Source organism: Sarcophilus harrisii, unplaced genomic scaffold (genome assembly GCF_902635505.1).
Source record: "Sarcophilus harrisii unplaced genomic scaffold, mSarHar1.11, whole genome shotgun sequence".
NCBI lineage: Eukaryota > Metazoa > Chordata > Mammalia > Dasyuromorphia > Dasyuridae > Sarcophilus > Sarcophilus harrisii.
Genome location: NW_022290914.1, coordinates 3,824 through 31,462, shown reverse-complemented (window position 1 = coordinate 31,462; position 27,639 = coordinate 3,824). Strand labels below are relative to the sequence as shown.

Genomic DNA, 27,639 nt, shown 5'->3' with positions numbered 1-27,639 from the left:
AGCCATGGGGGCAGGGGGCAGTCTGATGGGGCCTATGGGCAGCACCAAAGCTTTCTTCAAACCCCCAAGTTTAATCATCAAAGAAACCCGAGAGGTGGCTGACCATCATTCTCTCCTCCTAGCCCCTCGGTGGGGAGTGGAGAGAAGGGAAGAAGGGCAGGGAGCATGGGGCGTGGAAGCCCAGCTGCGAGGTTGGGGGCAAAGCCCGTGCCCGAGCCAGCCCCGTGGCCCCTCTGCCCTTCTCCCCTCTGCCCCCCACTCCTGGAATGGTGCTGGCCAGGGCCAGAGGGAAGACGGGAGTGGGCAGACCACGGGCCTGGCGGCCAAGGGAATGAATGCTGGTAGGAGGCCCCCTCCAGGGAGAGGAGAGAGGACCAAGACCCCTAAAGGCCACCCTCAGGTGGGCGTGGCTGACAGCCCCCAGCTGTGGTGTCCCGTTCGCTCCCCCTCCCGAGGCAGGGGTGGACCGGCTGGGGATGTGGGGACACAGGACTGGGCGCGTGTCCGGCTCCGAACTGTCACAACTGCTGTTGTTCTGAATGACAGGGGGAGGCGGGCGGGGGGCCGCCGGTAGAGGGGCAGGTGGAAGCCCTGCCCCCCTGGCTCCCCGGCCTCACTTCAGGCCTGCTCTGGCTCAGGAGAGGGCTGGAACCCCATGTGCCACGGCCGGGGGGAAGGTCCTCGTCCCCGGCTCTGGGCCCCTCGGCCTCCCCTTCCTCCTCCTCTTCCTCCTCCAGCATCTCCTCTGCCTCGGTGGTCACGGGGCCCCGGGCCCTCTTTGGCTCCAGCTCCTCCCTGGTCACATCCACACACTCCCCGCCTGCACGCTCCCCCCTCCGCCGCCGCCGCTTCTCGGGAGCGCGGCTGCGTCCCCGAGGCCCTTGCCTCTCGGCCTTTTCCAGCTGAGGAGGGAACAAGCGGGAAGGGGGGTGTGTTGGTGGCCTGGGGCGGGCCCTGGAGACCCTTGCCCCCCTGGCCCCGCGACCCTCACCTCGATCAGCGTGCGCAGCCGGGGCAGGTCGGGGGGACGGCCTGCCTGCAGCAGCTGCCAAATGCTGTGGTTCTCGTCCAGGGTCACCTCCAGCAGGTCACCCTCCATCATCAGCTCCTCCAGGGGGCACGCTGCCTCGGGCAGCTCAAGCACAGGGCCTTCCAGCCCGGGGCAGCAGCGAGGACAGCAGCTCCAGGTCTGCAGGGACGGGTGAGGCCGCCGGTCGGCTCTCCCCCGTGCTCCCTCCACCACCCCGCCCTCAGGCTCCCTACCTGCACCAGCCCCGCACCACTTTTCTCTGGGTTCTTCACACCATCACCATTCTCCAAGTCACCTGAGGCCAACACAGAACGAAGGAATGGGAGGCAACAGGCCTTCCCACCTCCATCCCAGGGGTTCCCTAGGGGCTCACCTGAAGCTCATTGCCCTCATCACCCCTCTCTCTCCCCTGAGGCGGGCCCGGGTTGGGGGCGGGCGGCCGGGGACCTGTGCAGCCGCTGCGGAGCTCCGCCAGGCGAGCCAGCGCTGACCGTCCCTGACCCAGGGCCCGCCACCCTGCCCAGCCAATGGCCCTCTCCCAGGCACTGCAGGGCCTCCCCTCAGGCAAGGCGGCAGGCGCTTCTGGAGGGCCACGAGGAGGGCCAAGATGGTTTCCAGGCGAGGGGCGGGAGGCGCATGCAGAGTGGGCAGAGGAACTTTTGTCCCTCCCACCAGGCCAGGGGCACTGGGGGCGCGGGGACGGGGCGGAGGCCCATGGCGGAGCGACACACAGCAGCCGTGGAGACAGTCCCTGCACAGGTCACCTGCAGGGCTCCCTCACCCTGGTGCCTGCCCACACCACGCGGGACGGGGCCTCAGGGAAGGGGCCGGGGAGTTTGAGGTCATCGGGCAGGGCTTGGCTGCGTTGTGCAGGCGCAGATGTAAGATGCCCTCCTTCTCTTTCTGCTCACCCTCCTTGAAGGCCAGAATCTGGGCCGGGAGAAAATCACAGGCAGGTGTCAGAAGAGCAGGCGGCCTCCCGTTTGCCCCGCCTTCCTCCTTGCCCTCTCTCCTGGGGCTGTGGCCCTGGGATAAGCCAGAGGCTGGGTGCAGTGCCTTGCTCCCCTCCCTCCCCACCCACCCCACCCCCGCCTCACCACAGAGCCTGGGTCTCTGAGGTCCTGGGCAGAGAGCCCCAAGAGCTCGGTGTCTGATCTGTAGAGGCCCAGCTCCTTCTCACGCTTCCACCGGTCCCTCTTCATGCTCTCGGGCGCATCCGCTCTGGGCACAGCACCTGGACAGGGGTGAGGGCAAAGACAAAGTGAGGCCCCATAGGCTGGTGGGCCAGAGGCCAAAGAGAATGGGGCCAGCCTCACCTCGAGCAGAGTGTAGCATGAGTTCTTTGAGGAAAGTCTTGGAAGCTTTCTCCCGCCAAGGTGGGCTGTCAGCACCTGAAGCTCCAGCTGCCTCCAGTTCCTCCAGGCCCACAGGCAGGTCCCGACCCACGGCCAGGCCCTCCAGGTCATCCAGACACGGGTAGTGATCACCGTTCTGAAAGACAAAGACTTCTCGTCAGTCCTCTCAGCCCCCAGGGCCAAAGAGGCGCCGCCTTCCCACCTCCTCTGGAAGCATCCTGGAAGCAGCAGGGCTGGGAGGCACCCTGGCTCACCTGGATCTCATCCACATCCATGATCCAGGCCGGGCCTTGCCCAGGGCCTCCTTCAGAGGCCAGGATGTTGGGCAGCTGTACAGGGAGATTTTCAGCCTCTCGGATAATGGCCTCCAGGGTGGCAGGAGGGTGCTTTTGCCTGGTGGAGAAAGAAGAGAGGCAAGTCACGGAGGCAGCAAGCCTCTGAGCTGGAAACAAAAATGCCTAGAAGCCAGGGGGTGCCATGGGGAGCCTGGGCTTCTGGAATGACAGGCACCTCCTCCCAGCACTCAACAGGGGTGAGTGGCACAGAGGGAGGCAGAGGGGCAAGGGAGCACCTGGCCTCCAGACAGAGATGGGCCTTCTCCTCCCAGCGCTCTGCTATGGCAAGCAACTCCTGTAGTTCGGCCGGGCTTTGTCCACGGCAGGGCTGGGTGCCACATCGGCCCCTGACGCCCAGTAGCCCCGCATGACTGCCAGGGTGCCACGCTGAGCAGGGCGCCAGGGCCCTCTTCACCTCGTCCAGCCAGTGGGCCTGCTGCACGTGCAGCTTCAGCTGCTCAGCCTCAGGCACCTCGGCGCCCAGGCGATGAACCTGTTCCAGCAGGCCTGGCAGGTGGCTCAGGGTGGCCGGCAGAGAGGCCAGGGCCGCCTGAGCCTGGGCCTGGAAAGCCTCGACCTGCTCCAGGATGCCCTGTGTTTGGGGAGGGAGAAGGAAGCGGCTGATTCCTCAGCCTGGCACCCCCTCCCCACCACCCAATCTTCAGGCCCAGCCAGAGCCTCCCTCCTCACCTTGACCTCCCCAATCTGGTGCATGGCACAAGGCAGGCTGCTCATCTCCTCAATGAAGTCCCGGAGCTCCTCCAGGGTCAACTGGGGGTGTGACCCTGGAAGCCAGCGGTCCCCACTGGGCTCCACACCCCTAGCTCCTGGCTGCTGACCAGCCTCAGGGTCCGAGAGATGCAGGCCTCGGCCTGGCGCAGGCAGTCTTTCAGCCGCTGCAGGAGCTCACTGTGGGGGCGGCGCTCCGGGCCTCGGACTCCTAGAGCCCTGAGGCTCCTCCAGGCCTGGGGAGGCGCCAGCCTTTGAGCTTCCAGCTCCCTGTAGATGCCCCTTGCCCCCACCTGCCCCCACCCTGCGCTTCCGCCCATCCTCCACCTCAGGGCTGTTAGCACGTGGCTAGCCCAGGTAGTCGAAGGACTCGGCTCGCACCTTCAGCTTGTGCAGCATGGCGGGCAACTCATCCAGCGTGTAGCGGTACCTGAGGGAGGCGTGGCCACAGCTGGCACCCTGCCCTCGCTCCGTTGCTGGGAATCCCCTCCTCCTTCCCCAGGGTCCTCCCTTCTGCCCAAGGCCTCGTCATTCCAGCCCTGAGCTCAGCAGGCACGTGCCCGCAGCCCTTGAGGGTCTGTCAAGGCCTCTCTGGTTAATTTCCTCGAATCCTCACAACTCCGTGAGGCAGGTTACCACTAGGGAAACTGAGGCAGGCAGAGGGCAAGTGTTCTGTGCCCAAGGCCTCCCAGTCAGGTCGTCCTGTGCTTCCATGGCTGGCACCTGCTCACCTTAGATATTGCTTGCTGGTGGGACACCTGCAGAGATCATCGATGTGGGAGAGGCAGACCAGCCCATCGGGACAGTCATAACAGGCTAATGCAGACAGGAAGCAGGTGGTCTTGCACTTGGCGCACTGGGCTCGTCATCGAGGGAGCAGCTCAAAGGCCTCACGCTCCGCCTCCGTGATGCCCTGTGCAGCGTAGGGAAGGGTTATAGCCACCCAGTCCTAGCACTCACACACAGGGGAAGCTGCTCGAGGCCCACCTCCAGGACATCTCAGGACCCAAGAGGACATGCCAGCAGCCTGCCAAACTAAGGCTACAAGTGGGGATCAGAGCTCTGGGAGGTCTGGCTGTGAGAGCCCACGAATCTGCTTGCCAGCACCCTGGGGCCCACCATGCCCTGCAGCTCTCCAGGGCTCTGGAGCCGGGGCCTAGCCTGGCCCAGCAAAGATGTGCCCTCAGGCACAGGTAGCACCAACCACCGCTGGGCCCCAAAGATGCTCGACCAAAGCGAGCACATTCTGCTAGTGGAGGTATCCCATCAACCTCGCCATCTGCATTCTGAGCGCGCCAGGAGGAGGAAAAGGAGCTGCTGTGCCCTTCCGGGAGGGCCCAAAGGCCTGCCGTCGAAGGACCCTCGTGCTGCTGTGTTCACCAAGGCTCACGGACCAATGACTGCTGCTGACGATGGAGAACTCCAAGCCCTCCCCGGGAGGGCAATATTCTGTGCCACGGGGGAGTGGGGCAAAGGAGCAGATGAGTCGGTGGAAAGATTGGCCACAGGAGCCAAGTTGAAAGCTGGCATGGTAAATGATGGCAGTGTTCTTGAAAGGGACAGGGGCAAAGGGAAGGGCCGGCTGGCGAGGGTTGCCAACTCCCCATGAAGCAAGTCAGGCTGGAGTCACTTCATTCCCATTTGTAAAATGAGGAGCCTGACTGCAGTTTCAGGAATTGGTCCCCCCCTCCCGAATCTTCCTCCCATTTCCTTAACTCTGGTGGTGGGTACCCAGAGGAAACCAAAATTTCAAGGTCTGGACAAACCCCTCACCTCCTGCTGCTGGCATTGGGTCGCCCCGGTGGGGTCTGCTCTTTCCCCACCATCTCCACCCGAACTGGGGAAGGGCCCTGGGGAGAAAGACCTGGCGCTCCCTTCTCTGCAGTTGGGTTCTGGGCTTGGCCCACGGGGGCTCCCCCCTTCCCCTCCTCTGAGCTGATCCCGCCCAACCCCTGATCGGGGGGCCTTTGTCCCCAAGCAGCCCACCCCAAACCCTACAAACTTTGTTCCCTGCCCCCTCCCTCTCCCTCCTCCATGCCAGCCTTGGAACTGGCTCCGCCCCACCAACCCACGGCATGGCTCTGTGCCAGGCCTTCTCTAGGGATTGAGGGAATGGAATCCCACTGGGGCCCGGGGCCCCTCCTTCCTTCTCCTGGCACTCAGCATGCAGCTGCCTCCCAGCACACCCGCCAAGTTTACCCCCAACTCCCAGGAATTCTCCAGGTGTCCCCAGGCCCCCAGGCTTTAGAGAACCCCACCGCCCCGCCCCCTAGACATCACCTTTCACAAGGCCTTTCTTTGGCGCCCGTTTTCCTGTACCATAAAAATTTCCTTATGCTCCCAGCCAAATTCAAATCCAGCTTCTGGGGCACCCATCTTCCAAAATAGCTCTTGTGGGAAGGCGGCGGACGCCCGTAGTGCTCTAACATGGGCGGGCTGCAGAAGGCGGGGGTGAGTCCCCCGGCCCGGTGCCCACCCCCAAGCAGCCCAGGCCCACACCCAGTCAGCGGTGCAGAAGTTGGGACGCCGGAAGTTGAGCCCTGGTTAAAGTATGGTAGGCTGGGAAAGGTGATGAATTCTCCCGACTGGTTGGGGGCAACCTGAGGGCAAGGGGATGGGCGTTGGATGGGATGGCCCCAGACCCACAGAATGCCTTTTTGGTCCCCAGAGTAGGAGGGACCGAGCAGGCCAAAATGACCACAGAGGGGACGGGCTGGAATCTGGGTTAAGATCCAGGTGAAAAAGGGATTACAGAGGCGGTTTTCTTGGGTTCAGAAAGGGATGGCAGAGGGGTTTCCTACAAGGCTATTCAAGATGCTCAAGGGAGAGGCCATGGAGAAAGGGAAGGCCTCCTGGGAAGTGGAGAGGTAGCGGGTTAAAGAAAAGGGTTTAGGAGGAAAAAAAAAAGACTGATTCTGGATGGAGATTGGGGGGAAGAGGACTTGGCAAAGAGAAAATATATGTGTCCATAAGTTTTAGAAAGGGGGAGGAAGGAGGGGGCCCGTAGGGTGAACCTGCCGGCAACCGTGGGCCATGGGTTTGGGGTTCTGGCGTGAAAGGGGGAGGTGGTGGTGTAAAGTCTGGCGTGAGCTTTTTTACCTCCTCCAGGTGTGGCCCGAAGGGCCCGGGAACCTTTAAAGTCTTAGGTTCTCCCCTGCCCGGGTACAAGGAGTTAAGGAAAGGCACAAATAGGGACACCAAGAAGATGAGGGAGGAATATGGGGTGAATGACAAGAGGACAGAATTGGGACAAGACAGGTGGGAGGACCGTGGGAGATAACAGATGGGAGATGGGGACAGATGGAGGGGGACATAAAAGGACAGTGGGGAAAGACAAGAGGAAAGCTGGGAAAACCGTGGGGGAGAAAAAGGGGCGGAAAGAGAAGGGAACAAACAAACAGGCGGGAGACGAAAAGATGGAGGAGAAGGCAGAAGAAAGCGAAAATCGTGGGGCGGACTGAGGGAGGCAAACAATGGGAAAACTGGGGAAATGAAAGGACGGGGAAGATGGGGCACAGAAAAAAGGAACAAAAGAAGGAACCGGGGGCCGAAAGAAGACAAAACAGAAAAAAATCCTCTCCCTCCTTCACCAGTGGAGGTAGTTAATGGAGTGCTAATGGTCTTCCAATTTAAAAGAAGGCTGAAAACCATGCCTCTAGAGCCAGGGCACCTTCATGCCAGAGATGCCCGCATTGATGTGCCGGACCGACTGCCCGACGGGCATGCGTTCGGTTCCAACCACTGGCCGACCCTGGAGACAGATATACCGTTCCCTGTAGGCCTCGGGCTGGCCTCCTGCCTTCCCGACCCTCCAACCTCCAAGTGATTTGGCCTCAAGATGGGGCCACCCCTGGGTTTCAGGTTAGGGTATGTGACCCCAGGGGACTCCCCCGACTCCCAGAGTAATCCCAGAAAGACCAACCTCCCAGCCGGGCACCAAAAAATTAAAGTAAATGCCCCCAAGCTGGGGGAGGGAAAGGCCAACTGGACCCAGGACCCAGCAGGGAAGTAACCCCTTTGCAGGGGAAGCCCAGCCCGAGACCTCCTCCTCCGGAGACAGGTTCTCGTGCTATCACTAGGGAAGCCGCCCAAACTCCGGAGTGGATATCACCCATACTAATCACATCTTCCCTCAATGCGCACAAGGGCCAGAACTCCTTCTCCACTAACTCAGTGGGGACCATCGGGGCACGGGGAGAAAAGCCCTGGTCCGGCCCACCTGGTGCTTGGCCTTAGCCCTGCCGTTCCCGCCTGGGCCGAGGCACAACCCATGGGATTGAAGTAGTCGGCCTTGAAGGGTCGGCCATCTCCCAAGCTTTGCAGCGTGTTTCTCGTGTGGCCTGCTCAAAGCCGAAAGCCTCTGGAGGGCGTTTAATTCCAAAGCAAGGCAAGGCCATGGGTGCAAGGCTGGGATGGGCGGGGCAGTGGCCTCCCAACCTCCTCCTCCTGTAGCAGCCCCCCATGAACATTGGGGCAGGCCAGATGCCCTTGGGATCTCAGGAAAGAGGTGGCAGGAGGCAAAAGATTGGTAATTGTCATCACAGCCATCCCACACGCTTGTCATCCTCGCCCTGGCTAACATCCGGCCCACTAGGACTCGACCTGGCCACAATGGGGGTTGTGGGGGTGCATGTCATCATACCACCTGGCCTGGCCCCACCTGCCCACCAAGGCCCACAATTCCCTCACTCTGAGGGCATGGCTAGCGATCCACCTTACCCCCTACAGACCATTCTGCCTCTCCTGAGCCCATACCAGGACCCAAGCCCTGGCCTCGTGCCCCTTCCACTCAACAGGTCTGGCCCCTCTCAGTAGATACATGTAGATCTGCAGGATGGAGAGAGCAAGCTCCCAAGGTGCCCGGCTGGGTTTGGCCAGATGAAAGGAGCTGCCACCCCCAGAACTGGGCCCCTGCCCTGCCGGGCTCACCCCCTTCCCTCTAAACTCCAATCCTTCCCTGACGCAAGGGCTAGGGAGGAGGAAGTTTTCCTATTCCTACAAACTGGGCGTGCTGGACTCCTCCTCAGTCGCATGGTCATTTTGTTGCAGGGTTCAGGGCTGTGGCTCAACTCCTCTTTGCCATCTGCAAAGGCTTGGGAGGCGGGCTCCAGCTTTGCTCGGTGCTCACCTCCTCCTTTACCACCACTGTGGGAGGGCACCTAGGGCCTTCCTTATCTGGGAGGACAGTGAGTCAGCAGGCTTGGGAGCAGCAGGCCCCGGAGCCCCATGGGTGCCCACAAGCCACCTCTCACCCTTCTTCCGAGACTCTTATCCTTGGCCATGGGCCCAGGCCCATCATCTTGGGGCGGGCGCCATAGATCTGAAGCTTCTTCAGCTCTGGGTTCTTCTCAATGTCCTCTTCAGTAGGTTCCGCTAAGAGAGTGGGATGAAGGAAAAGCAGGGAGAGTGTGCACGTGAGAGGCGGGAGGGGTAAGGACAACCAGCAGATCTTGAGCCAATACCTGGGGAGCTGCCCTTGGGCAAGATAGCAGCCCCCATGGGGCTGGAGGAGGGAGCAGGGGTGGGGGCAGCAGGGATGGCACTCACATCAGGCTGCAGCCTCTTAGCTCGCCGCCCGTAGCTGTTGAACTTGGAGGGCTGCACCGACTGCCGTAGGGGGATGCTGTGGGGCTTGTATTCCTTGTCTTTCTCTTCACTATCAAATGGAGCTGTGTTACACACTGCTGGGGGGAGGTGGGCAGACCAGGAGGGAATGGGGAGAGGAGGGTCAGATCTCAACATCAGCAACTGCCAGCAGCACACCCTCATCTGAGCTGTGGCTGGGGAGCCACCTCTCCTCCCGGCCCTCCCTTCTAGTTTCTTCCCTTGACAGAGTACCCCCAATACATATGGTGCAGAGAGCCCAGCCCACACAATCACCTCGGTCCCAGGCCCGGATAACAGTGCTGACTTCAAGGCATTTTAGCCAGCAGGGAGCCCCAGTGCAAGCAGGCAACAATGGAGGAGGGAGGCGGGCCTGGGTGTCAAGCTTGCCAAACCAGTTCCGGGAGGGCAATCTCTGTACCCAGCTGTGGTGATTTCCCCACTAGTCCACCATTTAAGAGCCCAGCCCAGCTCCAGCCTCTTTCCTTCCCCCTTCTTCTCCCTTACCACCAGATTAGCTCCAGACTGGTACATCTCATAGGGAGTAAGCGAATCGTTCATAGTGAGAGCGCAGCAAGGAACCAATGTTCTTGCCTGCTGGGTAGTTGAGGCGCTGAGCCACACGGCCCACCGACGGTCTTTGCTGATGGCTTCATAGCCTCCCTCCTCAACCACAATCTGGAAAAGTTCAAAAGAGAGAAGTTACAGGCACCCAGAGAGACTAAATTCCCTTCCCCACTTGCCTTCCACACACCCACAGCCCCTTGGGCCTAGAGGTCCATGAGAAGGAATGGGGCCTACTTTGCTGAGGCTATAGAGGTCCAAGATGCGCCGCTCACATTTGGGATCTTCAGGGAAGAACCCTGGATCTCCCAGAACTTGGCAATCTGGTCCAAGTAATTGAGCTTCACCCTGGTCTGGGCCTGGAAGGGAGTTAGTCACATGTGACACACCTGTCCTGACCTTCAGGGGCACGGGCAGTGCCTTCTGGCCACCAACCCTAATTTTTCCTGACAATGCGGCCTCCTCCTAGGCAGTCACTAATCAGAGAATCCTGGGGGCGAAGCCACTGCAAGGGAGGTGGTGGGGCTGCCCAGTCTCCCCTCCTGGCTGGCTGGCGGCCAATCCTCCCTTCTTAAAGCAGTTACGCTGCCGGCAGTGAGGATGATATGTGGTGCTATATTTCAGGCACCGTGACCCTCCCAATAGTCCTGGGAAGTAAGTGGTCATCTCTGTTTTACCCAAGAGGAAGCTGAAGGCCCAGTATCACACAGCTCAGAAGGCCACAGTGCATTTGAATTCAGGGCCTCCTGACCCTAGGCTCACAGCTCCACATGCTATCACACGGACTTACTTGGGTCTCAGGAAAACTAAGGAAACTGGCCCCTACAGGGGCAGGGGAAAGAAACAGGTCCAAAGATGAAGCCACTCTCTAGAGTTCACTGTTTTCTCCTGAAATGCTGCCCTGTCCCCAACCCTCAGAAATAACAAAGTGAGCTGGGAACATGGCAGGCTCCTGGGGACCCCTGATTCAGGCCTCAAAGGCCTTAGGCAGCTAAGGAACAGAAGGAGCTTCTCCCCAACCCTCACTCCAGCCTTAGGAGACCAAGGAAGTGACTCTCCTTTCCCTAATTGTCAGAGGGAGAAACTAAGGACCACCTAAGCTGGGGAAAGGCAATAGGGCTGCCTCTTTCTCTTGTGTTTCAGGCCCACAAACGGGTTCCTGGTTGTTTCCAGTGAGGGGACTGTTCTCCCTTCTCCCCTCTGAGAATATCTCTGAGGCAGCCAGGGAGAGCAGGGGGACAGCTGCACAGCTTTGTCAGACTGAGGCACCTAGGGAAGGTTCTGAGGAGTACGATGGAAGCTCCTTCCTCAGTGCCCTAAAGAGTGAAACCTGGAAAAGCACCTTAGGTGTCTTGGTATTCCCCATTAGAAAGAGGAAGGGTATTCCAGATAGTCTGGGAACCTGGACTGAGGGACTCAGGAGGGCCCCAACTGTTGGCTCGCTCTCTGAGTTACTTCATCTTCTCAGGCTAAGGGAGGGCTGAATATCCAGTGATCCCATGAGGCTCACTTGGGGTTGTCTCCTTGAATCCTGGGTTTTCTGAGATGACCTCCACACAAACAGGCCAGCTTCTCCCCTCCCTCTCCCCCAAACCTGGTGCCCTTGCCAGAAGCCTTGCGGATTAGAGTTAGGCCCACACAGCTGCTGCCCGCCTCCTTCCCCAACAGGTGGGCCTGAGATGGCACGTGAAGCAGCCTCTTCTCATCAGGCCCACCTGGGCATTTTGGGCAGTCTCTGCCCTGCCCCCAGTTCCGCCCCTCCCTTTTACCTCCAATTCATTTCAGCCTCTGGATCCGAGGGGTGAACCTGAAGTGTCCACTTCCACAGCAAAGGGAGGCTGCCAGTCCTGGAGAGAACAAGGGCAGGGTTAGTTAGGGGATGGCTCACCATGGGACAGCTCTGGGAAATAACCAGCTCAGGCTTCAGCCCATGCTGAAGAAACTACCTAAGGACTCTGAGTGCATGTTGAGGGGAGGGCCTCTGTCCACTCAAGGGTGAGTGCAGGGAGGAATAATAGACAAGAAAGGGCCTTTAGGAAGAGGGGGCAGGAGGAGGGCCTGGGCCCACTCCCAATCACTTTGTTCCCACTCCCCCTCAGCAGACGGGAGGCCCCTTCTGTAAATTCCAACCAAAACAGACGCTCCGAAAGTGCCGGAGACGCCATCTGGTGCAATGACTGCACAGGCAATGCTAGAGGTGAGACTTGAATGTGGGGGCCTTTTTGCTTCTGAGGCTGGCTCCTGCCTTTCTGCACTATGCTGTCCTTCTTAAAACCGGGGGACCAGCCAGACATACAAGAGCACACCTCTGGGGTGCTTCTGAGGTCCCAGGACTAAGGACCCTTGGCCCCCATCCTGTTCATTTTTACAGAGGAATGATTGGGAGACCTCACCGTGCCATTTGCCAAGATCAGAAGATCATGGCTTTAGATCAGGAGATCTAAAAAGCTTGATCTTCTGGACCAGCTGAGAAAACACATGGCTCGTGGTCCCTGCCTGCCTCTGACAAGTGTGGGGCTTGTAGTTCAGCATTTGGTGCCCATGCTCAGCAGCTACCACTGCCTCAAAAAACCGGTGAACACTTTCCCCCAGTAGGATGAGTAACAGGTACCTCCTCTCCCCCACTTCGAAGCCCCACCTTCTGGCACACCCGAGTCTGGACTTAAATCAACTAGGAACAGGGCCAAATATGAGGCCTGCTATGCCTAGGACACTCCTGGCCAGGGATCAAGGGCCCATGTGCTTATTCCCCTCAGCAGCACCACCAAACAATTACTGGAGAGGAGCTTGAAACGGCAAAGCAGCAGAGACCTGAGAAACAGATCCAGCCCAGACTTTAGCTGCCTCCCCCCTAAGGTTAGGCCTGGGATAGAGTGGAGGAGATGTCAGAGAGGAAGGGCTCTGGGGCCAAGAGAGGGCCCGGGCCCAGCAGTGGCTGCTCTGCCACACATGAGCGGAGTATTGGGAAAAGACTAGAGGCCTAGTTCTCTGAAGCTGGGGCCTCGGTGCAAACAAACCGAGAACCTCCGGTTTTCAGTGGCTCCCTCTCCCTTTGGGGGTCAGAAAAGGCCCTGCCACAAGGTAGCCTGGTGCAGGGCCTGGACAAGCAAAGCTTGGAGCAGATTTAGTGTTTGGAGAGAGGAGGGGCCAATGCCTGGGGTTGGCCGGGCAGCCCGGGCGGTACAGAACCTCACCCTTCTTCCCAATGGCCAGGAAAACCCGGGAGGGAAGGAAGGGCCCCAGTCTAGCTGGGGGCGCCATGAAGAGGGAGAGGAAAGACACAAAGTCTGACGAGCTCGGCTTTGTGGAGGGAGTAGACTGAAGTCAAACAAACCAAACTGGGCCTGGGGAGGGGGAACGCGCGACGACGACAGAAAGTCGAACCAAACCCCTGGGGGGGGGGAAGACAGTCAAACCAAAACCAGGCCTTTGGGGGCAGAGGGAAGGGGGAGGGAAACGCTTCTCCCCACAAAGGGGCTTACTGGCCCAGCCCCGGCAGGTGGAAAGGGTGGAAGAGTTCCCCAGGCCCGCCCCCGGCCCAGCTGCCTTTCGCATGCCGGGTCGGGTCCCTCCCCGCACCCAGGGAAGAAAGGAAAAGGGGAGAGGAGGGCAAGGGGAAGGGCGCCTCGACCTCTTCCTGGACCCGGACTCAGGAGATTTCCCTTCCCCCTGCCGGTTCCGGGGGCACGCGGGCGCTGGCCGGGGTGCCACCCGGCCCGGCTGGCCGAGGGGGGCAACGGCCGCCACCCCAGGGCCCGGGCTTGGCCCCGGTCCCGGCCTGGGCCTGGTTTCAGGCCCAAGTCGAGGCCCAGGGCAATGGCCGGCCTGCCTTGCCCCCCCCCCCCCGGCCCCGGCCCGGCACCCGCCCGCCGCCGGCCGGCCCGGACCCGCCTTCCCCTCACCGGCGGCGGCCGGATCTTTGGTCCCGCCTCGGCGATGGGCCGGATCTTGGAATGTAGCCCAGAGGGTCTCGAAACTGGCCCAGCTCGGCTCGAAAACGGGGGCACCCGGGAGGGGCACGAAGTCCCCGGGCCCGGTCCGGGCGGACCGGGGGAGGACCGACGCCGACGCCCCGCCGCCAATGCAGACGCGGACCGACGGCCCGGCGCGCGCGGTTGTGTGCGGCCCCGGAGCGCCCGGGGATGCCACCGCCGCCGCCGCCGTTGTCGCCCCCGCCCCTGGTCCCGACCATACCGCTGCCCCGCCGCCGTCGCCGACGACGCGCGACCCGGGCCGCTGTGCCGCCATCTTGGTCGGTCCGTTCCTTTGGTAACTGAAATTTCCCGGCCCGGCTCCCGGCCCCGGCCGCGCGGAATCCCTCTCGGGGACTCCGGATCCGAAAAAGGGCTGGGGTGGGGGAGGGGGAGGCGGGAACCGGTGGCCCGGCCCGGGAGAAAAGTCCCTGAAGGGAGGTTGGGGAAAGGCAAAAAAAAGGGACCTTGAGCTGTCGTGGCCTGCACGTTTTTCCCTGCAGGGCACTGGGGAGGAAGGGAAGGGAGGGGTGGGGTGGGGTGGGGCTGGGAGAGGGGGGCCCCGGCCGGGGGGGAGGAAGGGAGGAGGCCAAAGAAAGGGCGGGGTAAGGAGGCTGACTGGTTAGGGGAAGGAAGGAGGAAAAGCCCAGGATGAAGGATATTACCCTCCCCCCCCTCTCCCTCCTCCCCTTCCTCTCTCTCTCTCTCTCTCTCTCTCTCTCTCTCTCTCTCTCTCTCTCTCCCTCTCCTCCCCTCCTCTCTCCCTCCCCCTCCTTCCCCTCCCTCCCCCCTCCCCCCCCTCCTTTCCCCTTCCCCCCCCCCTCCCCCCCTCCCCCTGGCTTTTTTCCCTGCCCCAAGTGGAAGCGAGGTTAGGCCCCCTCAGTTGTCTCCCCCAGTTGAGGAGGCTTTGGGGATCGGCGAAAAAGAAGAATGAAAACAAATGGCGAAGAATAATCCAGGGCAACAAGCAGAAGGGACAGAGTGCCTCCCCAGGCTTTTGATTCTGGGCCAGCCCCCCTGGCAGTCCCAATCCCCCGGCCCCGAAAAACCGGAGGAAGATGAGCACAGGGAAGAGAGGGGGCTTTTAAAGCTCTCATTTTATTCAAAAAAGAAAAAAAGAGGGCCAAGAGCATTGAGGCCCCTCCCTTTCCCTTTGGGACCCAAGCTTCTGCCAGCCCCCGAAGGCCAAGCCGGCTGCCCGTCCGCCCCTGGGGCAATAGGGTGGCAGGAAAGAACAAAATATGCAACTTAGGGGGGGCTGAGGGCTCTGGGGCACCCTTTTTAAAACATCTTCAGAAAAGTAAAGGGAGGGGCAGACGAGACGAGGTTCCTGTCTCATCCCTATTCCTCGGTGTTTCCTAGAGGCTCCTCTGGGGAGCCGAGTCCGAGCCCCTTCTGCCCAACCCTGTCCTGCCTGAGCCTGGCCAGCCCAGTCTCGCCCAGCCTGTTGGACTCCCCGGACTGTGCTCCAACTGTCTCCTGGCCCCCCAGCATGACCCCCAACACGCACACACACTATTGGCCTTACTCCCCAGGGCCCACCCTGGGGTCCTGAGTCCTGTCCATCCCAACATTTGGGGAGAGGAGAACTAAATTCTTTCTCCCCACTTCCCGCCTATAAAGTGCATTGGCTGATGGAGGGGATCAAACGGGGAGGACGAGGAGGGGATTCAGCTTCCTTCGGGATCAACCCTAAATTGGGATTTCTACTCTGGGTGGGAAGGAGATTCCCCTGGCTCTGAGTTCAGAGGAAGCAGATTGAGAAGCAAAGGCAGACCCAAGGTGGGAGGGGAAAGGGACCCGCGGCCAACCCAGCCCCCTCTTGCCAACATGTGGGAGGGGGTACCCCAAGAAGAGGAACAGGGGTGCCCTGGCCCCCTCCATGGCCCACCTTCCTGGGGGCCCCTTCGGTGAGTTTTTAAGGCCCTCCCATGTCCTTGGGGTGGGGACCATGGTGAGGACTTTCCTTCTTTCTCTCCTCCCAATTTCCCTCAATGATTGGGTAGTTAACCAGAGCCCCCAGGAAAGCTCTAGCAGGGGGCCCCAGGTTGGAAGGCTGATGCCAGATTGTTTTAGACCCACCCATCCAGGTGAAGTTTTGGTTTTATAGCGAACAGCCTCATGGGGTGGAGGGAGAAAGATCATAACAAAATCTGGAGGTGACCCCTCATTTTTGGAGGGGGCTGCCAGGGGAGGGAAAGGGGTTTGGCCCCCCCTAGGAGTAGGACGGGGCGGGGTTTTGGTGGCCACACTCTCATTTCCTGTACATGGACTTTTTTTTTTTTTTTTGTTTTTAACAAAGGGCAGGCAGAAGTGTCCGGGGAGGATCAAGGCCAACCCAGAAGGTGGCGGTTGCTTTCTGCTTTAATTCAAACGACAGTGCTGATCCACGGCTGGCGGGCTTGGGTTCCCGGGGGGCGGACTGTGGGTGGCCGTGACTGGCTTGGGCGGTGGGTGGGGGGAAGGGGGGTGGGTGAATGTGGGGTGGTGGGGGGGTGAGGGGAGGAGCGGTGGGTAGAAGGGTGGGGTGGTATCACAGGCGAGGTGAGGCACAGTGGCACTGGGGTGGGTGCATGGCCGGGTGGCCCCCACCCCCCCCCCATAGGGCCCTCCGGTGCTGACGGGAATCATCGGGGGGGTGCCGCCAAAGATAAAGTGCTTCCCGTTTGGTGCACTGGGTGGTGGACACCAGGTGGGGTGGACCTGCCCGGGGGTGGGGGGGACCACCCATTGCGGGCGGACTGTAAGGGCAGGGGTGAAGGGGTTGGGCAGGGGGCACCCCCGGGACCACCCGCCGCCCCTTGGCTGGCCCCAGCCCGGCCCAGGAAAGGGGGCCCGTCCCCAGGGAAATGGGGGGAAAGGGGGGCCCGAAGGTGGGGTGGGACCCAAGGGGGGGTGGTGGGGAAGGGGGGGGTGGGGGGGTTGGGGGAAGGTGGGGAGGGGGCTGGCCCCCAGCCTAACAGTACTGGGGGAGGGCCTGGCTTAACCCTCGGAAGGTGGTTTGGGGGCCGGGGGGGGTAGGGCGGGGCTAGGGTGGGGTGGTTTGGTGGGGTGGGGTGGTGGGAGGAGGGGACAGAGGAGGGGAAGAACGATGGGCGGGGCCTCCCTTACCCCTAAAAGGGGGTTTACAGGGCCCCTTAACTTCCTGGTGGGGGGACAGGCGGAACCTGGGCTAGGGAGCTCTAAATTAACCCCCAGGAACCTCGGAAATGGGGAAGGGGGGGAGAGGGTCCCCCTACCCCCTGGGCCTCCCCCCCCCCCACACCTGCCTACCAGATAACTTCTGGGGGAAATACAAAAGAGGTAGGATTGAGGAAGCCCCAATTTTCGACAGAAGGAGAAGACCCCCGGGGGCTCCCCAAACCCTCTCCCCACTTCCAAAACCCCCGGAAGGAAAGCGGACGGGGCCCCCTGAAGGGGGGGGGAACAGGCACAGGGGGCAGGCACCAGCCCCATGCAGATGGGGTGGGGGACGCCACCCCCCACACTTCAATGGTGCTGTCCAATGATCCCCGCTGTTGCGCCCCCTTCCCTGTGCCCGTAAGCCGAGGGTCAGGGAGGGCCGAACAAACCCAGGGCTCCACCCTGAAGGACCTTCTCCCCCCGCCCTTTTCCCCTCCCTGCTTCTAGCCCTCCCGGAGGCAGATGGAGATGGCGGAGGAAGGCAAGGGGAAGAGAGGGGAGGGAGGACTAGGGGGCAGAGTGGAGCATTGGCCCTTCCCGTTTCCCTCCCTTTTGCCCCCGGGGGCTGCGCCAAAAGGGGGGGCGGAGGCCCCAGGGAAGGAGGCTCCTTCCCCTCCACCCCCCTTCCCCCCATGCCTCCCCCCACCCCACAGCCCACAGGGGGCAATCCCTGACCTGCATCGGAGGAGGTCACGTAGGGAGCTGCTAAGGGCACTCCGCTTCAGACCGTCACCGAGGCGTCCGTGTCCTCCAGGCTGGACCGGGCAACGTGCCATTGACCGCATCCTTGGAGCCGGCGGGCTGGGAGGTGTTAGGGAAGCATCACCCCCTTCTGCTTCTCCAGCTCCGCTGTGGGCATGAGCAGGAGGCGGGCCCCTTATTAGTGACCCTTGACCTTCCCCTCTCTGGGGACTCCTTGGTCTCAGGTCCTCCTTGAACAGCTAGCTTTCCACCCGAGGAGACTTCGAGCCGCCACTGTCCCAAAGGGACCCTAAAGGTGGGGTGGGTGGGGGTGACCAGTCTGGAACCTTAGACTCCCAGACTATCGGACCCAGGGCCTCAGACACTCTGCCTCCAAGAATCCTGCCTGTTTGGTCCCGACCGTAGGATGTTGCCGACTCCTCAACCAGGCGCCGGAGACCTTCACTTTGATGAAGTTGCCTTTGCCCGGCTCAGCCCACAACCCTGGCTGGCCTACTCAGGCTCTGAACAAGGGACTTCCCTCCCTGAGGCCTCAGCTTCCTGCTCTATAAATCATAATCTGGCCTGGATGCCCAACTTCCCTGTGCTGTCGTGAGGGACACGCTTTATTACCTACAGATATTCAAGACTCGTAAAGCTAGTCTCTGTGTGTCTGCTGTCTCAAAACTGACCCAACGATCCAGGAGATTCAGCACTTATTGGCCCCTGTGAGGTATTTGTAGCTCAAATGAATCTCTTAATCTTAATCTCTGTGTCTGTCTCTCTCCTTTTCTCTCCTCCCTCCCTCTCTCTGTTTCTCCTCCTTCTCTCTCCTGACTGTCTCTGTCTCTCTCTCTCCTGTCTCTCCTTCCCTCCTTCTCTCTGTCTCTCTCCTGTCTCTCCCTCCCTCCCTCTGTCTCTGTGTTTCTCTCATCTATATGTACATCTACCATCTTGCCATCTCTCTGTTCAGGTCTGCAATGTGCCCTGATGAGAGGCAGCCTCAACAGACTCTGGGAGACTCAGAGGGACATTCCCATCTCCCAGCTTGGTGAAGAGGCCCTGAGTGACCCTCAAGCGATCCAACATGGTGAGCCAGAGACCTGCCAGCTCCTTGTCTCAGAGTCTTCCCTTTCCCCAGGAGACCTCAGCTCCCTCAAACCCCAGGAGCAGGAGGCAGGCCCGTCTCCTCTCCTTGTCTCATCGGCCTCCGACCGTGTAGGGGCCCACTTCCTCCTGCCGTGGCCAAAGGTGTGGGAGAAACCCCATCACGGTTATGTAAACCAGGCCAGCCAGCCCCCCTGAGGAGCCACTCACATTCCAGCGTACTTCTCCATCTCTTGCACTTCAGCTATGGACTCCCGGAGGTCAGAGGTGAAAGCAGCCAGTCTTGAGGCTGGGCGCATTAGATATGATGAGCACCTTCGCTCCCCACCGGCACTGAGACAGCAATTTGATGCCAAACTGGTAATCTGGCAGGGTCCGGAGAGGAAAAGGAAGGATGTGAGGCATCATTGGGGCGGAGCAGACCTGACCCACTGCTCCCTGAGCTCAGAAATCCTCTCCCAGGAAGGGGCCGAGCCTTCCAGGCCTCCACTCATCCTAGAAGCGGCCAAATAGCTCCATCCCTCTCTCTGTCTGTCTCGGCAAGTGGGAGAACATTTGGCCTGTTCTCTGTGCCTCTCCTTCTCCCTGGCAGAGAGACAGAGCTCAGCTAAGATGCACTCAGTAAAGGGGCCCGTTAGTTTGTCCAAAAGCCAGACTCTGCTCCTCGACCACACGGAGATGTGTGGTGGGGGAGCAGCGGCTCCTGCATCGCTGGGACCGCCTCCGACCCCCTCATTTGTCTATCTCTTCACAAGTGCGGGCCTGCCTCGGCTGTGGCGACAGTTCCCGGCTGGACTGGCTTTTCCGCCTCCCCACTGCACCTTTGGACTCTTATTCCTTCTCAGGCCTGTCCCTCCCACAGAGGTCCTGGGGCACTCACATGAATTCTGGAAGAGCTGTAGGTGCATCTCAACCAGGGGAAAGACTGGCGGAAACTTCGTCACCAGGATCTTCTTCTTCTGGAAAATTTTGGTGACCTGTGGCGTAGGAGAGAAGACTGTAGTAGGGAGGGAGGGAGCTCCTTGTTGCTCCGATCCCAGGGGCTGGCCCCCCGTAACCCTTCTACTTGGCAAAGCAGAAAGGAGGAACCGTAGACACTGGACACTGAGGCACCGCACTGCCTCATGACTCCGAGCAGGCTTGTCTGTGGGAGCCTGGCACCAGAAACCACGTGGGGAACTGGGCTGGGGCAGGGCCCTGCTGGGAGGGCGCCACAGGACAAGCAGAACCCAGGACAGGGGTTAGAACAGCCAGAGGGCGCACGCTCACACCAAATGTGCAGTGGTTCCCTCCCCCTCCCCCAGGCCTGCCCCACTGCCCGTTCTGTAGCCAGGTGGGGGACCCTGGGTATAAAATGGTGATACGTGTTGCTGCTGAACACACTCCGTCTCTTTGTTGGATTTCGTTTGGCATTTTCTTTGTTCAAGGGGTTCGATGAGTTGCTGTGTTGGCCTTTCACCCATCAGCCCCAAATTCCTGTTTCCAGGCCAGACTCAAGGCTCAAGGAGTGGGTAACAAAAAGGGAAGAGGGAATGCTTGGTACCACACTGCCTCTCTCTGGGAGATTCTAGTATTGCAAAAACCCAAAGAGCAAATTTTTTTTTTAACCAGCAAAAGGACCCAAGTTGAGAATCTTGTTAAGATTCCACCCAAAAAGAGCAGGGTCTGTGACTGTGGGAATGTTAAGTCTGAGGCAGCTGGGAAAGCACAAGGCCCCGCCCTGTGGGGACAGGGAAGGAAACGAAAAGCAATTTGTGGCCAGGACTCAGAGAGCTCGCAGGGCAGGGCCGTGACAGAACTCGATGTGCCTGCGCCCCCTCTGACCGTCCCCTCCCCCACTTCCCCATTGATCGTACCACAAGCAGGTCGTTGAAGAGAAGACTTCACGCTGGTGAAGGCCGAGCCTCTGTGGCCTGTTGGGGTCGGGCACCTCGTAGAGTTGGCAGCAACAGACCAGGCGCCCGGTGGGGCAGGGAGAGGACCTGGCAAAGTGGGCACCAAGAGGAGGCAGATCAGGGCAATGGCGACCCCAGATGCCTCTGTTCGGCTCACAGGTTCTCCTCAAGCAGGCAAGAGTGAAGGCCAAACTGGCAGTCCGTTTGGGCTGGTAACCGAGCCGGGCCTAGTTCCTGATACTCACTGGCTTCTTCCCCACGATCATGCGTTCCACAGCCTGCACCTGGGACACGTGGTCGTCATTGGTCCCTCAGTTCACGGCCTTGGATGCGCTGGTAGATGCCCACCAGCAGGTCCCGAGGGATGTCTTCTCCATTGTCGACCCCTGGAGGGAGCATGAGCACAGCCCAATGCTCAGGATCCCTCTGGGCCCATCAGGAGCATCCGTACCCGTTCCTCCACTCCCTCCACAGAGAGGCTTCCAGCCCCACTGATCAACAGAAATGACTTTCTTCCAAGTCACCACCCAGCTACCTGCCCACCCTTTGCCCCTTTTCCAGCAGCGCCCTTCTTGAGCCCTCTGCAGTTCTGGACAGGGTTCACTCCCCTCCGCTCCTCCGCAATCTTTCAGTTTTCCTAGCATTCTTTTCTGGCTCTCCTACCTGCTCGATCCTGTTCCATCTCCTCCAGGTTACTCTCTCTAATTGGAGGCTTTCTAGAAAGTCAGGTCCCAGATCCCCTGCTCCTCTGTCCTACCTCACCAGGGGTCTCACCCATGCCCACAGATTGGCCGACCATCTCCGTGCAGATGATTCTCCTATCTACTTAGAGCCCCGCTCTCTGCTGACCTCCATTCCCATAGCTCCACTGCCTCCCAGTGGCATCTGCAAACTCAGCGTGTGTAAAACAGAACTCATGCCCTTTCTCTGTGACCCTGCTCTGTGACTGCCAGGACCATGCCATCTCCCGCTTCCTCAGGCTCCCCTTTAGGAATCATTCTGGGCCTGTCGCTGTCTCTTAGCCTCCCATATCCAGAGTCTGTGGGGTGGCTCTTGAATCTGGCCCCATCCTTCTCTCTTGGGACACCGGCTGGACCCTGAACTGTTGCAGCAGCTGCTAGGGGAGCTGTCTGCCTCTAGTCTCCCCATGCCATCCTCCATACGGCCACGGTGTTTCCTAAGAAACAGGTCTGATCATATGACACGTGGGGCCCAGCAAGACCCCAGGGGCTCCCGATCGCCTCCATGGCCAGGCAGGGGATGAAAGCCCTGGGATTCCCTCCATCACCCATTCCTTCCGGTTTCAGTGGATGTTAATCTCCTTCTCAGTCTCCGATAAGATGGTCTCTTTGTCACGTCTCTCACACCTGGCACCCATCTTTCACCTCTGTCCCAAACCCTAAGCCTGGAACATCATCTCCTTTCCCTCTTCCCATCCTAACTCAGCAGTCACCTTGTGGAAAGAGCCGTTCCCAATTCCCTCCCAGACCGCCTCGGACTACACGGCTAAAGTTACTTCCAGTTACTCTCTACAGATTTGGATATGGCCGTATCCCTCTTGTCTCTTTCCCAGTTTTGTATTCCTGGCCCCTGACACAGTGTAGAGCAAGTTGCAGGTACTCAGTTGGTATTAATTAAATGCTTGCTATATGCCAGGCACTGTTCTCTTTATACAAAATAGATGCGGGTAGGCTGGGGAAGGAAGAAACCTTTAGGTACCACAAGGTGACATTCGAGCTTAGCTCTGAAGGACAGCCAAGATGGTCAGAGGCAATGGCAAGGAGTGAGCGCACAGTGCAGGTCACCACCGAGTTGCACAGGAAGGGACCATGTCAGGAAAAGCCAGAGTGAAGATACTAGGCAGCCACTGGAGCTTCTGGGCCAGGGGTGGGGCTTGGGGATTACTGGTCAGAGAGTGGATGTGAGAGGCGAGATAAAGGGCCACCTGGGGGGCAGGTAGGTCAGATGAGAAGGACGTCTGCAGATTGAGAAAATGGGTCAGGGCAACGAACGTCTGAGTAAGATGGCCGCTTAAGGGTCTCAGTCATTCCCCTCTCGTTTTACAGATGGGGAGCTGAGGGCCAGAGGGGAGTCAACAACAGTGGGTCGCAAGCGCCCAATGGCTCTCCTGTCAAGACTTGCCAGCCTCAGTCACTAGATCCTAGGGCCTTAGAACTGGACCATTTTATAGTGGGAAAGCTGAGGGTTTCAGCTTTGGCCCTGGGAGGCAGAGGATCTGTAAACCATCCCACTCCTCATTAAAACTCACTGATCTGGGGCAGCTGGATGGTGCAGTAGATATAGCACCAGCCCTTTAGTCAGGAGGCCCTGAGTTCAAATCTGGTCTCAGACACTTAACACTTCTGACTGTGTGACCCTGGGCAACTCATTTAACCTCAATTGCTCAGCCAAAAAAAAAAAAAAAAAACACAACTCCTTGTTCCGCTACATCCAAGTCATCCAAAGGGTGCCTGTGAGATCACGTGTGGTGGGGCGAGGAGGACCAGGCCCAACAGGAAACAAGGAGCAGTCCAACAACATCCATCAGGGAATCAGGCGGCACTGCCATACCTCTGAGGTTCTTGATGAAATCTTCAGGCTTCATCTTTGCTTCCCACATTGGGGCTGTACATGTCCGTGTTGGCAGGATGATGGCAAAGGCCAAGATGAAGATGGTTTGGGTTCGGAAACGCCTCCCGAGAGCCGGGACACACAGAGCGCTGGCTGCTGAAGAAAGGAAGGATATGTGTCACCCTTGCTCCAGAGTGACCGACCCTTTTCCATGGAAGGGGAGAGGTGGTTTCCCGACCCCAGCCCCGTCACACCCCGGGAGCAGGAGGTGCTTCTGAGTCCCCCCACCCCCACCCTGATCCCGGCTCCATCTCTTTCTTTACCCCATGGTTCCCCATCCCCAGATTCTTTAAGAAGAATAAGACTTATAGTTCTGTTCAGCCCTTTTCCTCCCAAAAAGCCCTGTGACCCGGGCCATTCTAGAAATAGTACAAAACAAGATTTTCAAAGAGATCCAAACGTTAATGACGGGGAGGGAAGAAAAAGTTTGACAATGGCCCAATTGAAAAGTTAACCTCTGTCAGACTGGCAAGAGGGCAACACTTGTTGGAGGGACTTTTGGGGATTAAATGGGCTATTTTGCCCCAATACTATTTGGTATAGTACTAAAATTAGACCCAAAAGATCCGAAGGTGGGAAAAGACCCATACGGTAGGTTTATGCAGTTCTGTTTGGATGACCAAGAACTGGCAACCAAGGGAATAATCTGCCATTGGGGATGGGTGCCTAAGTTAGGGGACCGGGCAACCTCCTGGAATTGCTAAAACTGAGGATAACTGAGCTGAAGACAACAACCTATCAGGGGCAGATGGGAGAACATCAACATGGCGTGCCTGGAAAGGGCTGACCTAAGGAGGGATGAACAAGACCAATGAAATAAAAGTAGCTCAAAGTGCCTTCTGATCAGCAGTGGGACTGAACCACAACTGTCTGAAAAGAAGGAGACCCAGTTCGGGGAAAAAAGAACTAAATGACAAGTTTAGAAAACAATCTCTTAAATTTTAAAAGGAAGGAAGGGGGGGGGGGGAAGGGGGAAGGGGGGAAAATCAAAAAAAAAAAAAAAAAAAAAACCCCGGGGGGTTTTTCGAAAAAACAAATGGTTTTCCCGACAAAATTTTCTTTTTTTGGGGGATTAGGGCTAGAAACACAGATTTGGGGGCGTTTTGGGGGATGCTGTTGATTGGTTTGGAGGTTTTTCTTTCTTGGTGTCAAGGGTAGGAGGGAAGACACGATTTCCCACCGAGTCCCCAGAGAGAGAGGAGAGGGTAGGGGGCAGTTCCCCTTGCCTGTCCTCCACTAAATTTTCCGGTTCTCACACCAAGTCCCCCGCCTCTGCCTCTGCTGTCCTGGGGATGGGAGGTGTCGGGCACCTGAAGGCCCCAATGAGCGCCCACTTTTTTTCCCCGCACTCGAATGGGACGAAACCTTCTGAGGGCGTCATCCAGATCCATGGAGGAGAAATCCATCTCATCAAACGCAACTATTTTGGACCGGAGAAAGAGGGGACACCCTTAGTTGGCCGTCAGCCCATCCCCATTTTCCCCCTCAGGATCTGGCTGGTAACCTGGGAAGGGCAATGGGCCAAGGGGTGGGGGAAAGTCTCACCCAACCCCCCTTCCTCCCCACCTTCCAGCCCATTCCCTGCTGGGCAGGAAGCACCTGAGACTGACATTCCCCACCCACATTTTGGTAGAAGAAACCGAGGGCCCGGGGCTGGAAGGGAGGCACCTGGTAAAGGCAGGGGATCACCCAAGACCAACACTTTCCCTCCCACCCCTTCCTTCACCGAGCACATCCCTGTTGGGTGTTTTTCCCGGTTTCCCAGAAACTCCCCAATCATCTGGCCCACCCTTGCGGCTCCAGGATAATGGGCCCAAACCCCACGGGGGTCCGACAGGGCCACCGCTCGATCAGGTACTGAATGCCCTTTTCCGGGTTTCCTGGGAAACACAATTTCCAACCGGAGAAGCTGGCTTGCCGGGCGGTTTAGCGGCCCTGGTGGGTGCTGGGTGTCTGGGGCCGTGCAGGGGCACAGACTTCCTGCCTGTTGGCAGCCTCTGTATGCACCCCAGGCCACACTGGGAGCAGCCCATCAGGTCGCCAACACAGGACCGGGCCAAGGTCCAAGGTCCCCAGAGACTGGTTACGTGAAAAACTATCCAGGTTGGGAAGCCCCTTTGGCGTACAAGGGCAAAGGGAAGGGGCCAGGGAAAAGAATGGGGGAGGAAGGCAGCCGGGGGGAGGGAGGGGGGCCGGGGGAGAGGGATTTGGGCCGACCTGGAAGGCCGGAACCCACTTGTTAAACAGGTTGGGGGCCTATGCGGTAGTGCCGCTCCTGGACCAACACAGTTGAAAGGCCGGGAGTCCCGGGGCCTGGCCTTCCCCGATAAACAAACAAGGGGGGGTTCACGCAGGCTGTCTCCAAAGACCCTGAGCTGCAATTAGGTCTCCTTTGGTTGGTGGTGCTGTTCGCCATCGGGCCCCCGTCCAGAGTTTACCCCGCCCGCCCGCCGCCCCGCCTGCCCGCCCGCCACCGCCCCGGGCCACCGGGCCCGGGCTGGGCTGCTCCATGAGGATCCCGGCCACTGCTGCCCCCAGAGGGACCGCTGCTGTTGAGGGCGGGCCCAGGGGTGGGGGGGTTCCCAGGCCGCCAGCCTCAGGGGGCCATAGTGGCCCGGAGGGGGTGAGGGGTCCCCGGGCTGGTGGCCCGGGTGCTGTAAGGTTCCATGGGGGCTGTTGGGTCCCCACCCGGCCTCATAGTTGCCCAGTTGCCGGTGGATAGAGCCCCGGCCGGGCCGGTCACTGAGGTCCCGCCGGAGCTGTCGCTGGGGGCTGGGTCAGCGGTGGAAGGTGGGGCCCGAGGACGGAAGTCTCTGCATTGAGGCAAGGGGCCCCGGCGGGCCCCCACGTCCTCCCCTCCCGAGCATTGGCGGCCCCGGGATGGGGGGTGGGAGAGGCGGGCCGGGGGAGTCTCTCCCCACCAGCGGGTGGTCCGGGAAAGGGGGACAAGGCCCTGGCCTCATCCAGGTAGGCGTGGCCGGTTGAAGGAGGTGCCCGTGTTGTTCCATGGTGGTCCCGGTCCCGGGTCTCTGCCTGCTCTGGGAGGGGCCCCGAGACCTCCCTCGCCCCGGCTCCCTGGTCTCCTCCTCCTCCCTCCTCCCTCTTCCTTCCTCATCCTCCTCCCTCCCCTCCTCGTCCTCCTTTCCTCCTCTTCCTCCTCCTTTCCCTCTCCCGGGAACTGGGCAGTTCAGGGCCTCATCGATGGAATTCCTGGGAACTTCACCTGTTCCTCAGAGGGCAGGGGAAGGGGGAGAGGGGGGAACCTGGGGTTCCAGCGAAGGGCCGAAGGGAAGACGGTTCCCACCCCTGCCCCCTTCCTCCTCCCCCAAACTCCCAAGGACCATGGGGAAACCCCGGGACGGATGTTTGGTAAAGGGCCCCGGAAACCCTGGATGGAAACTCCCTCCCCTGACAGGAACAGCCACCTGGGTTTTGGTCCAAGGAAAGGAGGGGGCAATTCCTCCCAAGGCCCTTCCCCAACCCCAACCCCGCCCGTCCAATAATAAGGAACGGCGGGGAATGAATACCCATTGGGGAAAGGCCCGGGGGGCCTTGCCAAAGGGCTAAGGGGTCCCCCGGCCTCCCTCTTGGGGGTTTCCCCACCCAAGGGCCCCTGGGGGCCCCCCACCAGGCCGCGCCAAAGGGTCCGAGGGGAGGGGTGGGGGCAGCCCCGGCCTCACCCTGCCTTGAAGGAGGTCTTGTCTGAAATGGGGTTTGGGAGAACTCCCCGGAGGTGGTGGACAGGTGATCCGGCCGCTGCGGCCCCAGGCCGAGGGGTCACCAAAGCCGATGGGCCGGACCTGGCGGGTTGTCCGGAGGCCGGCTTGCCCCTCGAAGGTTGGGCCGTTCTTCCCTTTCCGACTCCCCAGGGGAGAAAGGAGGAGGGGAAAGGGAAGAAGCGGGGAGGGGAAGGGGGAAAAAGGGGAAAAACCGGCCGGAAAGCGGGAAAAGGGAAAAGGGAAAAGAAAGAGGCAGGAACCAAAGGAAGTTTCGGAGAAAAGTTTTCCGGGAAGGGATCCCGGGCCAAGGAGGGCTCCCCCATGGCCCCCCACGGCCCCTTCCCCCGCACCCTCCTTCTTGTCCTGCAGGTCTGTGGGAAAGTCGTAGCTGTCAGAGAGGGCCTTGGACCTCTTCATTCTTCCTCCTGCTTGCCAAAGGCCAAACGGCTGGCGGGCTGGAGGCCGAGGCCCGCTGGGGCCCGGGCAGGCCGGTGGCGGCAGACGGGCCAGGCATGTGGACATGGCAGGCAGCCTGGGGACAGCTCAGGGGCCGACAACTTGGCGGGCCTTGGCTGCCCCACTGCCCACTTAGGGGGGGCCTGGCCTTTGGACTGGTACCCCCGACGGATCCACTGGAAGGGCATCGCCCCTCCCACTGCAGGAGGAAAAGGGATGGATGGGGCTGGGGACCTGAGCAGCGCTGGTTCCGGGCCCCTAAGGGCCCCCAAGCCCCGGTCCACTCTGGCTGGGCTCCGGCCCTCCTTGGGCCTCCCTCACCCCACCACTCAGGGGCTAAATTCTGCTCCCCAGCCCAAGGAGTGCCAGGGATGCAGGG

General features: G+C 60.1%; 2 pseudogenes; both read right to left on the bottom strand.

Annotated features, from left to right (window-relative positions):
• Positions 1-326: 326 nt before the first annotated feature.
• Positions 327-13,865, bottom strand: LOC116420432 (annotated as a pseudogene).
• Positions 13,866-16,121: 2,256 nt separating this feature from the next.
• On the bottom strand, positions 16,122-27,221 carry LOC116420431 (annotated as a pseudogene).
• Positions 27,222-27,639: the final 418 nt, after the last annotated feature.